The sequence below is a fragment of the Strix aluco genome, chromosome 11 (assembly GCF_031877795.1).
Source record: "Strix aluco isolate bStrAlu1 chromosome 11, bStrAlu1.hap1, whole genome shotgun sequence".
Taxonomy (NCBI): domain Eukaryota; kingdom Metazoa; phylum Chordata; class Aves; order Strigiformes; family Strigidae; genus Strix; species Strix aluco.
In genome coordinates, this window is record NC_133941.1 from 10518779 (window position 1) to 10534164 (window position 15386).

A 15386-nucleotide genomic window follows, 5' to 3' on the forward strand; every position below is an offset into this window, starting at 1 on the left:
AAACACCCAAAGGTCACCAGCAAGACAGAAAATTGTCTGAGAAGTCCAAGTCCTCAAGAAAATAATTATGTCTGACCTTCACCACGTCCACGCAGTCTCTGGATGGAGCGCTTAAGAAAATGACTGGCAGATTTGTGACGGCTGTTCTCACCAATCACTTAAAAATTTAGCCTGTTCCACAAAGAGATTGCAGAAGTAAACCATACAGGGAGAAAGTCCAAGTGTACAAGCATGCACATACAACCTGATCTGTTTTTGTGGTCGTGTGTGCTGTAGAGCACATGCAGCAAAAAATTAAGAGGGTCGTTTGCAGAAAACGAGAAGATAGATTTTCAGAGGTTTGACTACATAACCGCAAGGTGTGGGGATGAGGGATGCACGGGGGTTTTTAGCGAGGGAGCGCACAGCAGTGGACGGGGCGGGGAGGACCATCCCCATCTGAGGTTTTCATCTTCCTCATCCTTTCCTCTGAAAAGAAATGCCACTTCTGCACCCCGAGAGAAGGGTAAAATGGGGGGCCGGGGAGGGGTGGGGGGGTGTTGGTCGATTCCCCGACAGTGCCTCTTCACTCCTTGACTCGATCGTGCCGGCCCCCACCTCCACGACGAAGTGAGGACTGCGAGGAGGTCTTGTCGGGTGGGAAGTTCCCCCCTCTTCCCCCCCTGCCTCGATCCTCGGCTCTCGGCTGGCCGGGGGCTCGCCGTGCCCCCCTCCCTGCCCGCCCCGCCGGGCCGGGGCCGCTCCCGTTCCCGGGCGGGAGGCGGCGGTGCGTCTCCCGTTCCGCCTTCCCCCCCCCATCCCCCGGTCCCCGGGGCGGGAGGCGGGCAGGGGAGGTGCGGCCGGGCCGGGCCGGGCCGGGGCTCCCCCCACCCCTCCCGCCTCCCTCCGTCCCTCCCCGCCGTCCCCAGGTGCCGCCCGGAGAAGCGCGGCGGGGCGGAGGCGCCGCTGGCTCCCGGCTCTCGCCGAGGGGGCGTCGGATCGGGCAGGTGGGGGCCGCCGAGCGGGACCGGGGCCGGGCCGGGGGCCAGGGGGCGGCTCGGCCCCCCCGGTGGGAGGCGGGCAGCGGTTTGGGGAGGTGCGGGGGCTCGTTGCCATGGCTCCCTGCAAGCTCTGCCGGAGGAGATAGTGATGCCAGTCACGGAGGGACCCCTCTTCCTTCTCGTGGGTGTGTAGCGGGGTTGGGTTTGGGGTGGTTGGGTGTTTGGTTTGGTTTTTGTGGGGTTTTTTTCTTTTTTTGGGGGGTGGGGGGTGGAGCGATTAATTTGGAGAGCCGGGACGGGGCTGCGGAGACGCCGCCGCCAAGACTGGCAGGTCCGGCCGCCCCTCACTCGCTGCCGGCGCCGGGCTCAAGGTAACGCGGGGGGGGTGGGGGGGGTCCCGGTCCCGGTCCCGGTCCCGGTCCCGGTCCCGGTCCCGGTCCCCTCTCGGGGCTGCCGGGGGGTGCAGGGCTCTGGGACCGCGGGTACCCAGCCGCGGGGCCACCGCCTCCCCTCGCCCTGCCTTTCTACCAAAAGCCTTTTTTTTTTTTTTTTTTAAATCTCTCTTTCCTTCTCCCTGTCCCGCACCGCAAGCGCCGGGTTTCCCCCTGCAAAGCAATGAGGAAACGGAGCTGGGCTCAGCCCCGCCAAGGGGCCAGCAGGTGCCCGCGGCTCGGGGCACAGCGCCGGGGGAAGCCCGGGGGGTCCCCGGGGCACAGGTCCTGCCCCCCCCCGCCTTTCTCACCCCCCCCGGGGCGGTCAGGGCTCCCCCGGCCTCGGGAGCCGGTGCCGGCGCGGCGGGCGGAGCAGCCGCTGCCCGCGGAAAGTTTGCCGGAGGGTGCGGAACCCGGCGGGGGGGGGCGGCTGGGCGAGGTGAGGGGGTCCGGGCAGGGCCGCAGGGGTCTCGGCTGGGGAGTGGCGTGCTCTGCCTCGTGTTGGTTGGTTTAGGTGGGTTGCAGGTTGCAAGCCTGGGAGTCACGCATCTGTGGCAAACACTTGTTTCTTCTTCCCTTCCTAATGATTTTGGCGAGTATTTTATATATACCTTTTTTCCTGCAGTACCCAAAAGTCTTTTTTTTTTTTTTTTTTTTTTTTTCTGGGAAGCGATGTGATCGTCTTGCGCTCCAGGAGAGGCGTAAGAATCTTTAAACCTTAGTGTCGTCTGCTGTGCGTTAGGAATTTGTGTTGCACGCTCAGAGCATCACTGGTCTCAGCTGGGTTTAGGTTTTCACACTGTAAGGAGATGCTGTTTTCTAAGAGTCGGACACAGTAAATGTAAATAGATTTTTCATCTATCACTTCTATGACTAATGTTACTTTGCTGCTTGGTTTTGGGTGGAAAGGATCTAAGCTATGATACGTTGGATAACATACAGGTATTCACCCATAACTCAACAGACAGAAAGCAAGTAAATTCATTTTTGGTGCTACCTAGGAATAGTTTTGCTTGAAACATGGTTTGGAAAATTTCACCAGAGACCTGACAGGTGGTATTTTTGTTTGATTGTCAAGGGTTCATTTGATGTGACTGAGTTAAGTATGTGTTATGTAGCTCTCCAGATACCATTCCATAAACAATATTATGAGTTTAGTTACAGGTTTGAGGAAAGGAGATGGGGAAAAGCTTACACCTTAAAATGAACATGTAATTTTTGTTCATTTGTGGACACATGTGCGACACTGTCTTCTTGAAGCTGTGCACATGATCTCTTGCCCATCCTTTCCCGTGATCCTCTGCTTGGCTTTTCCTGACATGAAGTATTAGAGAGCATGACTATTGCTGTGTTAACACTTTTCTGTTGCTTAAAAGTAATGAATTTTCTTTGTCTTTCAAAAAAATAAAACCACCCAAAAACCACCTGTCCCAATGAGTCATTAAAAAAATAGAAAATTCTTGTTAGCCAATTTCTGTGGTCCTTACTTAGGCCGAACATCTGCTGTCAGTGGAGTCTGGCTTACAGAAGAACTACAAGACCAGACTATGTTACATTAAAATAAGATGCAAAAGATAAGATACCAAGGTTTGCAGGAGGTAATGGGGTTCCTTCAGGAATATTGCACAATATACGTGAAAGTATCATTAAATATCTTCAGTAAAAAAACCTGTCAGCCATCCAAGAGTTGTAGAAGTTTTACCATATGCAACACACAGCTTCTAAACCAGTTCATTCTCTAAACTCTTCCAATTTATTATTGATTTTTATCAAAATAGGAATAAAATGAATTCTGAATATGAGGCTGAAATAAAGAGATTGTACTTCAGCTATGTACACCTTGATTACATATAACTCACTCTCAGTGTGAGTGAATGTAATTGTTGTGGACATTCAGTATGTGTTGCTTCAGTAATGAAGCTTAATGAATGAAAATATAACAGTACACTTCTTTATCCCAAGAAACCCAGCAGATAAGCCTTCATTTAAATGAAAGATTACATTATTCACAACATGTATGTGTACCTCGAGTGGCTTGGATTGTAGCCATCTTGTTTGCCAATAAAAATACAATTTATCACTTAAGTTTGGAAGGAAAAATGAAAAAAAAAAAAAAAAGAGGTAGCTATCCATTACATAAAACGATGTTGTGGGCAGTTGCTTCTGTGATAAGAAAGGATCTGCTCCTTTCCCCAGTGAGAGAGGACAGGGACTACTTTAAACACTACTAATTAGTTCAGTTTATCTTGCATGCGTTACAATGCTGTAGTTAGTTAATTATAGCTTTTCCCATTAGCAGTATGTTAAGAATAATGAATGAACATATCACACAGATCAAAAGAACATCTACAAAGTTTATCTTGGAGGAAAGAAAGTGTTATTGTGTGGCAGGAAGTCCCTGTGGCTTTCCCAAGGCGCAGATTTGTTGGAATTCCTGAGCTGGTGCTTCAGAGCCTGATGAATGACTTGAATTGATCACAAACAAGTGACACTGGAGCTCTTGGTTGCTTAGCAACCTACCGAGATGCCACAATTTCTTTTGGTATATTTGTCCAGTAAAGTAGAAATTCTGTTTTGTTAAAGATTTTTTTTTTTTTTGCTAGCACAAAGCCTACCTTATAACAGCCTTAGATTATGTATAATTAAAATTGATGCCTCAGTACAGTCCGGGGAGCAGCATGGGTATGAAAAAAAGAGCAGGAATCTTACTTGTAAACCATATTCTGGTGGTGATGTGATCGGTGTTTTATAACAAGTTTCAATTGTCCTTTCTCAGTTAGACTTCTGTTCAAAAACCAAAATCATTAGTGAGACAAGTAAGTCTCAACAAAGGCAGTCATCTACCAAATGCTTTTTGAACAGTTCCCCTCATGCTGTCTCGAGGTCTGAGATCCTGCAAGGTCTTGTGGTATTACCCCACGCTCCATTATGAGTAAATGAAATGCAACATGGAACATGCGGTTTGGTCATTGTCCAAACTGCATTGAGGCAGCCTGGCCCATCCTATAGCCCATATAGCTGGACATCTCTGCTAGGCTGTCCTTGCAGAAGACACTGGTTTCTTAACAGATCTATTTTGTGTAAGGAAATAACAGATTTAGTAGAGAGCAGAAGGAAGATAAATGTCATCGTTGTTATATGTACCCAAAGTACCAATATTGCTTTTAACCAGGTTGTGGCATCCTGCATACAGTTTCTACATGCTGAATTATATTTTGAAGTCAGTGAACTCTTTACAGTTACCCTTGGGTCCATGTATGCTGGCATCTTAGTGCTGGAGTGCACCGTGGAAGGGAATCTTGCAGTCATCCCATCGCCACTTACTGTGCTTTGGTTTGCGTTACGGGGAGACTGCATAGACTGGATTAATTTTGGATGAACCTAAACCAGAATATCTGTTTCAGGAGTTTACTTTGTGCGCTTCAGGCACTAATGGGCTTTTCATCCGTGGCCTCCTGACTTAGAGCTGAAGCGAAGCCTTTGCAACGTGTGGGGGTGGATTTGGGGTTCCCAGCACCGTTTTGCTCTATTTATCTATGTCCTTTTGAGCTCTGCTACTTGCTAATATAGACATATCCTCTTCCTTCTAAAATTGTAGCTAAGAAGAAGCATACTAGGGCTAGGAGAAATGCAGGCTGTCATGACATTTATTTTACTTAGACAGTAGTTGGCATCCCTCTTGGTGAGAAGAAGGAATCCAGGTATTTCACTTCTTTCCTAGACAAAGAGGTTGGGTATTGTACGATTTACTGGCGTATTGGACTAGAAGGGGATGTTTTAGCAGTGCCCATAATAACTGCTGCCATGTTTGGACCACAGTGAACCGAATCTCAACTAATTGTCAGTATTTCTAGGCTAAGATCATTACAGTGCATAACCTGTGTACTTGTAATTGGCTTTCTAGGCTTAGACGAATTTGCGGTAAAGATTTAGGCACATGTGAGCTTGTTTGATTTTGCTGTGGGTTTGTGTTTGGTTTTTTTCCTGTTGTCTCTATTTAACACAGTCAATGCCCAAAACTCAAAGTTGTGTTTGGGGTTTTTTCTTTTTGCAGCTACTCTCCTTGTAGCTGTTTTATGCATTGATTTCTGTAACTGTATTAGCATACCCAAATGCTGATTAGTGCTTGCCATTGCAGTGATTGCCTCTGCATTATAAATAGATGAAGGTACATGGTAATATTTGGTGTCTCGGGTTTCTCCTCCCAAAGTGTCCAGGCACCCTGTATGAAATGCACAGTGTGGAACTATGATGGCTGTTGTGATGTTATTTTCTGAGGCTGCAGCATTCCCTTGCAGATATTTGTTCTTCCTTCATTACACCTGAATGTCTAAAATGCCAAAAAAACTGCAGATGGAAAACAGTTTATCATTAAAATGAGTGTTTATTGTTATAGCTGAACTAGTGTTAGTTGTTTTGAGGGTGGTCTCCAGGTATAGATCCTGCTCTATGTAAGAAGGACAAGATTTATGTTGCTTTCTTCATTAGGGTTTTTAAGACTTCATGATTTCTTTTGACCCTCGCTATCCTTCTCTTTTCTCCATTTATCAAGAATATTGCCAATTTATCTTTTCAGGTGTTTTCCTCCTTTTGCTGAGTCAGCATCAAGATGGAATTCAATTTGAGGTGTGGTGGGGATATGGCTCAGTTTAAGGAGGGTGAAGGAGAGTTTGGGGAGGACAGGGATGAACTTGCTTGGGTTCATCTCATCTTTGCTCCCGTTCTCCTGCACAGAAGCAATAGAGATGTCTGGCTCCAGGCCTGAGCAGCTGGGGGAGAAGGAACCAATGGTCAAGCCTGGGTAGGGTTGTTTCTGTAAGAGTGCAGCTTTCGAGGATATTTTTAACAGATGGTTCCTGGTCTGGCTGTAATAGCCAGTCTGTCAGCCAGACTGAGCTGCCTCGGGGACAGCCCCATGCCAAGCTCCTGACAGGTAACCTCCACACAACGGCTTTCGCTGTGGCAAAACCAGAGCTTCTCGTAGTGTCCCCGTTTCATCCTCCCCACATTTGCAATCAAGGAGGTGGGGGAAGGTGAACCTTGTATACCTGCTGTGGACGTTGCTTTCCCCTGGGCTGCCCCAGTGCAGCAGCAAGGTGTGCACCAATGGCCTTCGCATCGCTCTGCCAATGCTCTTGGTCTTCAGCGTGGACCCCACCTCTGCGGCTCCCACCTGCCCGGCGATGCTCCTGCTGCGCTCGCTGCCTCCTCCTCCTCCTCATGGGAGTATGGAAGGCAGCACAGGGGTTGTGCATTCACAAGTGCTTGTGCCTGCTGGTTGTTTTTTAGAGGTGGATGGGGCTTAACTTTAAAGGCGGGATGAACCCATGTGAAGGGGGTCTGGCAAATCTCAGTGCCCTCATGAAGAGAAACTTTAACTATAAACAAGCCAAATAGTCAAAGCACAGGACTCCAGTTTCAAAGAAGTGTATCTAAATATTTCAGTGAGCCAAAGTCCTCCTGCCTTTCAATATAGCTTAGTCAGATGACTTTAGTGCTTCTAAAAATCTCATTTCAAGTGTCTCCATTTTTTGGGAGACCCTAGAGACAACTCTGAAACGCTGGCAGTTGCTATTCAGGACAGCCTCCCAGCTGAAATTAATTGGTTAGGCAGTAATCTCCTAAGAGGAGTAGGGAAGAAATGAATTGCAGAATTGGGCCCATCCACCTTTCAGTCTGTGTCTCCTTTGGTGACTTTTCGAGTGTGACACAACCAATTCCCTGTCAGCCTTTCCCGCTGGCTGACACAGAAGAGGTGGCTTTGAATGCTGCCTGCTGTGCTTGTATGGCACTTGAAAGGAGGAGAGGACTGCCTTTAAGGGGTGTATTCCCACAGCTTTAAAGTGTATTTGAAAAATGCATCGTTCAGTGATGTCGTGTGTATTACAGTATTAAAACTGATGGAAACCTGGAACAATGTTTCAGTAAAAAATGGCTGGTGCCATTGCTGTATCCCCAGTGCTTGAAATAAAATTAGTCTTGATGAAAGATTGCTCTGCTTACAGGAAAAGTAAAATTATTATTCCAGGGCAGATTTTTTCTGTTAGAAAATACCATAACAGTGCTTTCAGCTAACAGTAGTTATTAACTCAATGGCTTTTATTTTTCAGGCATACTCACAGAATACAACATTTTTTTTGCAGTTCACTGAAATCAGAGAATTGTTAACAACAAAAGATTGTAGGTTTTGGAGCATCTACATTTTTTTTCCAAGAGTGATCTCGTAGCCCAGTGTGGTCAGTCTGTCACATCACTAAAATCCTTCCCTCTGTGGTACTGGGGTGGTTCGTGTTGGTTGATACAGGTCTGTGTGCATGCTTACACCCATGCCCATTTGTCTAATTTTGTTGGTTTTTACTTCTTCATAGGCAAAATACTCCAAACTACAATATGTTTGCTGATTTTAATGAACTTATTAACTAAAACTGGGGTTACTGCTCAGGTATTTTACCGGATCAGGGTCCTGTGCTTTATTTTTCACAGGTTATTCTCTCATATTACTCCACCAATGACTTTGTTCTAGTAAAATTTCATTATAGGGAATAGATTTTAGAAGATTTCTATTTTGACCTGATATGAGTCAGAGAAGGTCCCATCTGATGTTCTTGGTCATGCGACAGTTTTACAGCTGAATAAACTATATTCAGTACTTTGTACGAGTTCTGCTGAAGCATCGATCAAAACTGTAGCTATTTTGGTAATTAAAATCAAAAATCCTTTGAGATGAATTTTTCTTTTGGTACATTTGAGCAGAAGAAATTAACACAGAACTGAACTAAGAGTATCTGCAAGTATTAATGGAAGATTTTATTGAATATGTTTTTAGGAAAGTAATAAACCTGATACTGTGGTGACTTTTAGGATTAATATTGCACATGAAAACCACTGGTGAAGTCATGGCGCCACTGAAATAGATGGTCAAACTCCCACTGACCTCAGCAGAGTCAGGTTTTTATCCCAAGAGTGATGAAAATCTAATTTACAACCTAACCAGTTTGAGAAATAGGCATAATGGCTCAGGTCCTTGACTGATACAAATTACTGTGGTTCAGCTGAGGATGATTGAGTTATACCGACTTATGCCATCTGGGCTTCTGGAGAATTGTGTCCGACATCCGCACGGGCTCGCCATGTCCATCAGTGAGCGTGCTGTAACAGGCTGCACGCTCAGGCTCACTGCAGACAGGCGTGTTAGGAGCTTTATAATGGTGTCTCCTATCAAGTGGCATATTCTTGTCTCATATTTTGACTGGAAACAAATAACCGGGAAACAGTAATGAATATTCTTGTTCTCTGAGTCATACAAATTACAAATGTTGTACTGTAAGCTATAAAGTAACAGCGATTAAAGGACTGTCCCAGCTGTACAAAGCTCAGACATACCTACTTCATTAAATTTACAGGGTTGCCACCAAAATCCACAGTAATTGCTCAGGATTTACTACCTGCATGACAAATGCACCTTTCTATTACTGACTGTATAAGGTTTGACTTAGGCTTTTGCCTAAATCTGGGATTTGTATTATCTCTGATTATCGGTTTGAATTGCAGCATCCCCGCTGTCTCTGTCTCTGCAGCACTCAACTGGTGATTTTACCCACCCTGCTGGTAGGTGCTTTTTGGCTAATACCTGCCCAGCCGGTGTCTCCCTGCTGGGAAACGCTCCAACTCACCTTTTCAGCTTCACGTTACATCCCAGGGAACTGCTGAAAATTGAGAGCTGTTTGAGCTATGTTATGGCACAAAGCTTTATCAAAGTGCAGTAAGTGTGGTGGCACCAGAAAGTAATACAGCTGTTCTAGGTACACAGCCCCTAAAGAAAAGGAAGTTTCTCCCATTTATTTCCACGTGTGCAGGATCCTGCCTTTCAGAGCATTGTACCTAATTATCCTGCCAGTGCAGCAAATTTTCACTGTCAGCCATTCCCCTTGTCAGACATCACTGTGCAGTGAAACCTCATATAATTCCAACTGCATAGCAAGATGAAAATTTCATTTTTGGTGCAGAAGAAATATGCCTCAGTGTTTATTTAAAAAAAAAATAACACCCAAAAACCCCAACAGACAGCAAACATCAAGGGCTATTCACAAATCTTATCATGTGTATCACAAAAAAAATATTGGAATACAGCAGATAAGCAGCATTCTCTATACAAATCTCTTCCACCGTCATACTCCAAAATGTATGCTAAGCTTGTCTGTGCACAAAGCTCCTTGTAATGGGTGGTGGTTAGACCAAATTTTTTATCCTTATGTAGGATAGGATATAGGCAGGAGTGCTATGTATTTGCAGTGTTAATTATATAATGCACTCACTGGAAAGAATAATGTATGCAAACTTCTGAAGCTCAGGCAATGGCAATCCATTTATATTTATATATATATTTATAGCTTTATGTATTTTGTAATCCCCAAACCCCAATGTCCCCAGAGAGGGAATGCGTCCTTAAAAATTTTAGACCTTTAAATTAAGTGAATTTAAATTCACTCATTTGCATACTTTTTTCTTTGTTCTGCCTGAATGAGATATTACTTCAGTAATTGAACTGTAACTTAGCTACAGGTAAATAATGTAAGACAGCTTATATTTCAAATGCTTGACCGCATTAGGGTTGTGCAGTGCTAATCCGGCAATTTGCAGCACACCTTTGAGAGAAGATGGTGTCCTGTCCACTTAGGATCACTGAACGCTGGGCTGGCGCTTGAAAGTTCAATTAATGTGTGGTGCTAAATGTGCTTCTCAAACAGGGACTTGAAAGGATGCTGTGGGGTGAGGAAACAGGCATCCCTGTAAAAAAGACTTCTGGCTGAGTTAATATCATATAGATAGGCCAAAGCTGAATTCTCCTAAAAATCAAGTTTTACAGCTAAAATGTAACACTGAAGTCTCTGAAATAGCTTTCATGAGCAGGCTGTAGTGATGGCCTCTGTGGTCTGTATTGTTCTCAGCGGCTGGATTTGGCATCTCTGCACCTGTACGACAGATAAACTGAGATGGGTGGACAGAAACAGTGGTGGGAGGGAGAGGTGAGACTGATCAAAGGGATAAAATGACTATTGGGAAAAGTCTTGCTTAGGATTTTTGGAAAAGATAGGGTGATATATCATACAAGAATGACAAAGTATTTTTGGCTCCGTTAGGCTATGTGTCTCAGTGTTCTGCAGGAATACTGGAGGAACCCGTGTACAAAGAGGGAAAGCTGAAGGAGGTAGGGGATGATTGTCTGGAGAGCTTGGCACCAATCCCAGAAAAATAATGGATAAGTTAATAGAGGACTGAATTAATATAGAGTTAAAGAATAGAGAGATAATTAAGGCCAGTCACCGTGGCTTTGTGAAAAGGGAGCCCATTCCTGATGGAGTTACAGGTTTGATAGATAACGGGTAACTAAGCATTGCGGCGGAGTTTTCTAGGTGTTAGTTTTGGTGTCTCATGAAATCTCAGTTAAAAACAAACAAACTAAGTTAGTATGTAAAATTGGTAGCAGTCTTGTTTAATGGATTAAGATTAACTAACAGAGCTAAAAATGTATTTGTCCGTGGGGATTATTTGTTGAAAGATGTGTGGGTTTAGCACAGTTTCACAAGAGTGAAAGCTAGTCCTGAAACTGTTTAATTTCTCTATCAATAATCTGGACACAAAAATTAAATGACTGTTGCCAAAATTGTTGATGAGACAATATCAGTAGTGTGGAAGTAATAAGTTGTATGGAGCAGACTGACCAGCTGGCAAGATGTTGCCTCTTCTTCTATCCTCCGAACAGTTTGTGTCTTAACCTAGAAGAGGGTATACTCGAGAGGAGTTAATAGAATCATAGAATGGTTTGGGTTGGAAGGGACCTTTAAAGGTCATCTAGTCCAACCCCCCTGCAATGAGCAGGGACATCTTCACTAGATAATGTTGCTCAAAGCCCCATCCAACCTGACCTTGAATGTTTCCAGGGGTGGGGTACCTACCACCACTCTGGGCAACCTGTGCCAGTGTTTCACCACCCTCATCATAAAAAATTTCCTCCTTATATCTAGTTACCCTTTCTGTTTACAGTGAAAGGGTATGGAGGGATCACAAGAGACAAAGAAAGGAAGATGGCTTCCCAAAGGGATGCTATGGCTGAAGGACTAGCGGGATCCTTTGACACAGGGTTTTTATTTAAGTGCATGAGAATGCTGGAAAGCTATGGCCAGTTTTGGTGCTAAAAGCTGAAAAAAAGAGTTTAAAAAACTGAAGAGTTGAGAAAATAAACACAATATCAATTTGAAGAGTAGAGAAAATTCCCTGCAGTGAGAGATTTAGAGAGCTCAATCTGCTTAGCTCATCAAAAAGAGGATTGAGAGAGGACTTGATTACAGGGACAAGTATTTTCATGGGGAAAGCATATCCAGCTTTTTAATCAAGAAGAGAAAAGAAAAATAAGATCCAATAGCTGGAAGCTTAAGTCAGACAATTTTAAATTAGACATTAAACACAATTTTTTATCTGTGATTAACCACTGGAGTGAACTATGATGTGTTCAAATCGAGACTGGATACCTTGTGTGATATGATCAGTCAAACACAAGTTACTGGATATTATTTGTAGGTGATAGGGAAAAGCCTGTGACGTACAGAAGAGTGCAAAGGCCTTAAAATCTTTGAGCACTGAAAGGGCAATCAAAGGCAGAAAATAAGAAAAAGGAGGAATGTACATGGGAAGCACAAAAAGGAGAAATAGAAACACCAAAAGGGCAAAGAAAGGAATTTAATCTGGAGAAGGAGCTTCTGTTTCTAAATACAGGAGCATATGTCTCAGCAAAGTGAGTTTTGGCATTGGAAACACCTTGAGTGTTGGCAGAGCTGGAGTCATCTGTTTCATAGTCAAAACAGCAATTTTGGATTCCATGCTTTGTTAATGATGATGAAGAAACCTCCTATTTGTGGTTTGGGCTTTTGGCACCATTGGCTCCCTGTTCTGCTGCTGTGAGAGAAGACAGTGCAATCAACTTTGCTTAGCTGTGATGGAGCTGATGGCTGCATCCCACTGTGAGAGCCGTGCCATGTTCCCCAGAAGTGAAGGTCACGTCATGGATCACCTGGGCTATGGCACGATTTACCTCTTCAGCAGCGAGCTGGCACTGTGGTCTCTTGTGTGCCCTTCACTTTATTGACATCAATGCTGTACAAGTTTTAAAAGAAATCATGAACCCTGTATTTATTCTATTAGAAACAAATTTTGGGGAAATCCAGCAGGGAAACCTATGTGGTGTTGGCTGTTTTTGATGAGTATTGTCTGTGTATGTGTTTGTCCTCTTGAAATGGTTTCACCAGATCAGTGACCGTGTCTTCTTTTTTTCAAAGAAGAAACATACTTATTTCAAGTGCTCACAGTGCCTAATATCCAGGTAATTGTTAATATAAATGTAATGCTGTGTTTCTTCAGTGGGGAAGTGCAGTGGTTCAGTCAAGATCATGGTCCAGGTGAATTTGCTGCTGGGTTTTTCTGTGGATCTCCAGTTATAATGGAAGTGAAACAGATGCCTTAATGACTGTAAGTCACTTTGCTATTGTGGAAGCTCTTTAACCAGGACTGAAAATCACTTTTCCAGAAAAATTTTTGAAAGTGCTATCTTATGTCCAGAGTAGAGAATACTTCTGTAATTGTTATGTGGAAACAAATAACTCGTGTATTATTTTTCACAACTCCATGACAAAGCTATCACCTTTGTTTAGCAACACTTCCTGTGTTGTTTTTGGATTTATAGAGAGTAGTTATTTCAGGATCTTTTCAGTGTAAATTGGCAACATGTTTCCTTTGGACTATTTAACAGAAATAAACTTTGTGATCACTTAGAGCACCCAATTACCTGCAACTCTGCATGGGTCAACTAATTCTGCCTCTTATGGCCATAAACATTTTACATTGCCAGCAATACTGAATAGTGGTTTTCTGACTTCTGGGTCAGCATGTGGATATTTTCAGGACTGCACTAGAACCTGGGCTTATTATGGTAATATTCTCCTTGGAACTAGGAAGACTGATAAATTGTAATAAACTGTTTTCTTGAGGAAAAAAAAATGCAAGAATGTCTGCACTGCCTGTAATAATGGACTAACTGGACAGTAATTATTTCAAAATACAGTTGGAAGTCTGTTGACCTTGATGATCATTTTCTTACTCAGTGGACATTTGAATAATTGTCTTTGCCTAAGGATTCCCTAGAAGCTGTTCTCAAATCTGAGCAGCACTTCAGCATTTAATTCACGACACTGTGACATCCATTAGGAACGCAGAGAGGCAGGAATTACCCTACTCAATCCGATTAAAGATCCAATTAACTTAGAATCCTATCTCTGTTAGTAACTAATACTAGATAACTCAAGACCCTGGGAAATAAAAAAACACCTAACCACCAAAAAAATCAACCCAAAACCTTCCTCCCTCCTCCCCTGAACTCTCATTATCACAATTAAGGAAAAAAGTGTCCCTGAAAGATTTTTTTTTTTTTTTTTTGTGAATGAAAAACATTCTTACCAAGCACTTACTGCTTGGCTTCTATCCTGAAACATGAGATCAATAGCCCTTATAGCCCTTATAAATTCTTATCCTGGCTTAGGGAAGTATTATTATTAGCACTTTAAACATCTAATTATTCTCCTAATCATTACGCCCTTTGTATCAATAACCTTTTTGTGTCAGAGAGTTCACAAATTTAATTATTATGATTTTCTTTCCCATTTTAAATTTGCTGTTTCTTAATTCCAGTGTGATCATTAAAGTGACTATTTGACCTTGTTTCACCTGTTTTCATAAATACTTTTGTCTGTCATGTTCATTCCTTGAAACACTTCATCTGTACATGAAATACTGATAATTCTTTTCATTCCTTTCTTAAAGGGACCTTTAGTATTTTCCTTATTTTTGACCTGTTTAGTCCTTTCTATTTCTATAACTTTTGAATGCCCTTGGAATACAGTTAGACTTAGTGTCAAAGGTAACTGTATTAGCAACACATCTAAATTGCTAATTTTGCACCATACTTATTTTTAGTCCTTTCGAATGTGTTCTGTACGGAACCTCCCATCTCAGTTCATCTTGACCACCTTGGCCTTCTGAGCAGATGCTTTCTATTGAAGTGATTTTTCTTTTTTTGTAGAAAGAAAACAATCCAATAGAAACACTATTCAGTTTCAGCCTTCCGAAGGCCAGGGGCTATTTGGTGAATTTAACTTCAGTTAAATAAAATGAAACAAATCTATTATGACCTTCTGAGAAAGTCTCATGTTTTAGATCATAGGCTGTTTCTAAATATAGGGATAGGAAATTAATGTCTCCCTATGTAGATTATTCTGTAACTGCCTCCTACAAGGTTTTTCACAGTTTCCTTTGAACTGAGTGTCCTGGCCATTTCTTAAGAGACAGTAGTTTGAGTGGATAAAGTCTTAAGATGATACACTGTAAGATATATATACACACACAGTTAGTTAAATTGCTTACTATATATGTATGGTTTTGCATGGAATTGTTTAACCATCATGGCAGTTCTAGGAAAAGATCATTTGAGATATGTATGTGTAGCTTTTTGGTTTTTTTTTTTTTTCCCTAAACAGTTTTGTGCAGTGGGCAATAGCTTTTGCCTTGGGTTTTGTTTCTGATACTACTTTATCTTCACTGCAAATATTCAGAGTGCCAGCAGTATCTGATGTGACTGAAGGGAAACAAACAAAAGCGAAGCAGCTCACTATGGAGTGTATCAATTTTTTAGATTTATTCTGGAGACATTAATTTTGAAACTTGAAATTACACACCTATGATGTGTGTGTTTGTGTGAGTATACACATACAAGTGCACATACATCTATTTATAAATATGTATGGTGTAATTCAGATCCTTGTCTTGTGCAGGTACATTAGAAGAGCTGGAAAGCTCATAAACTAGTGTTTATTGGTTCTTAATATTTAACAGTTAGGTCTTACCACAGCTATGGAGAAGTGATTCAGAT

The 15386-nt window shown here is 42.9% G+C and overlaps 1 protein-coding gene across 7 annotated transcripts in view; it reads left to right on the forward strand.

The window, feature by feature from the left end:
* The first annotated feature begins 819 nt into the window (after nucleotides 1-819).
* CHL1 (cell adhesion molecule L1 like) overlaps nucleotides 820-15386 on the forward strand; it is a 141362-nt gene continuing 126795 nt past the window's right edge. For 2 of the 7 annotated variants that reach the window (XM_074836057.1, XM_074836059.1), the window contains exon 1: nucleotides 884-986. The gene's annotated coding sequence lies outside the window, so the exon portion shown is untranslated. Of the gene's footprint in view, nucleotides 987-1042; nucleotides 1166-15386 lie in introns of those variants that run through there. The other 5 variants (XM_074836055.1, XM_074836058.1, XM_074836052.1 and 2 more) reach the window with 5 other exon arrangements.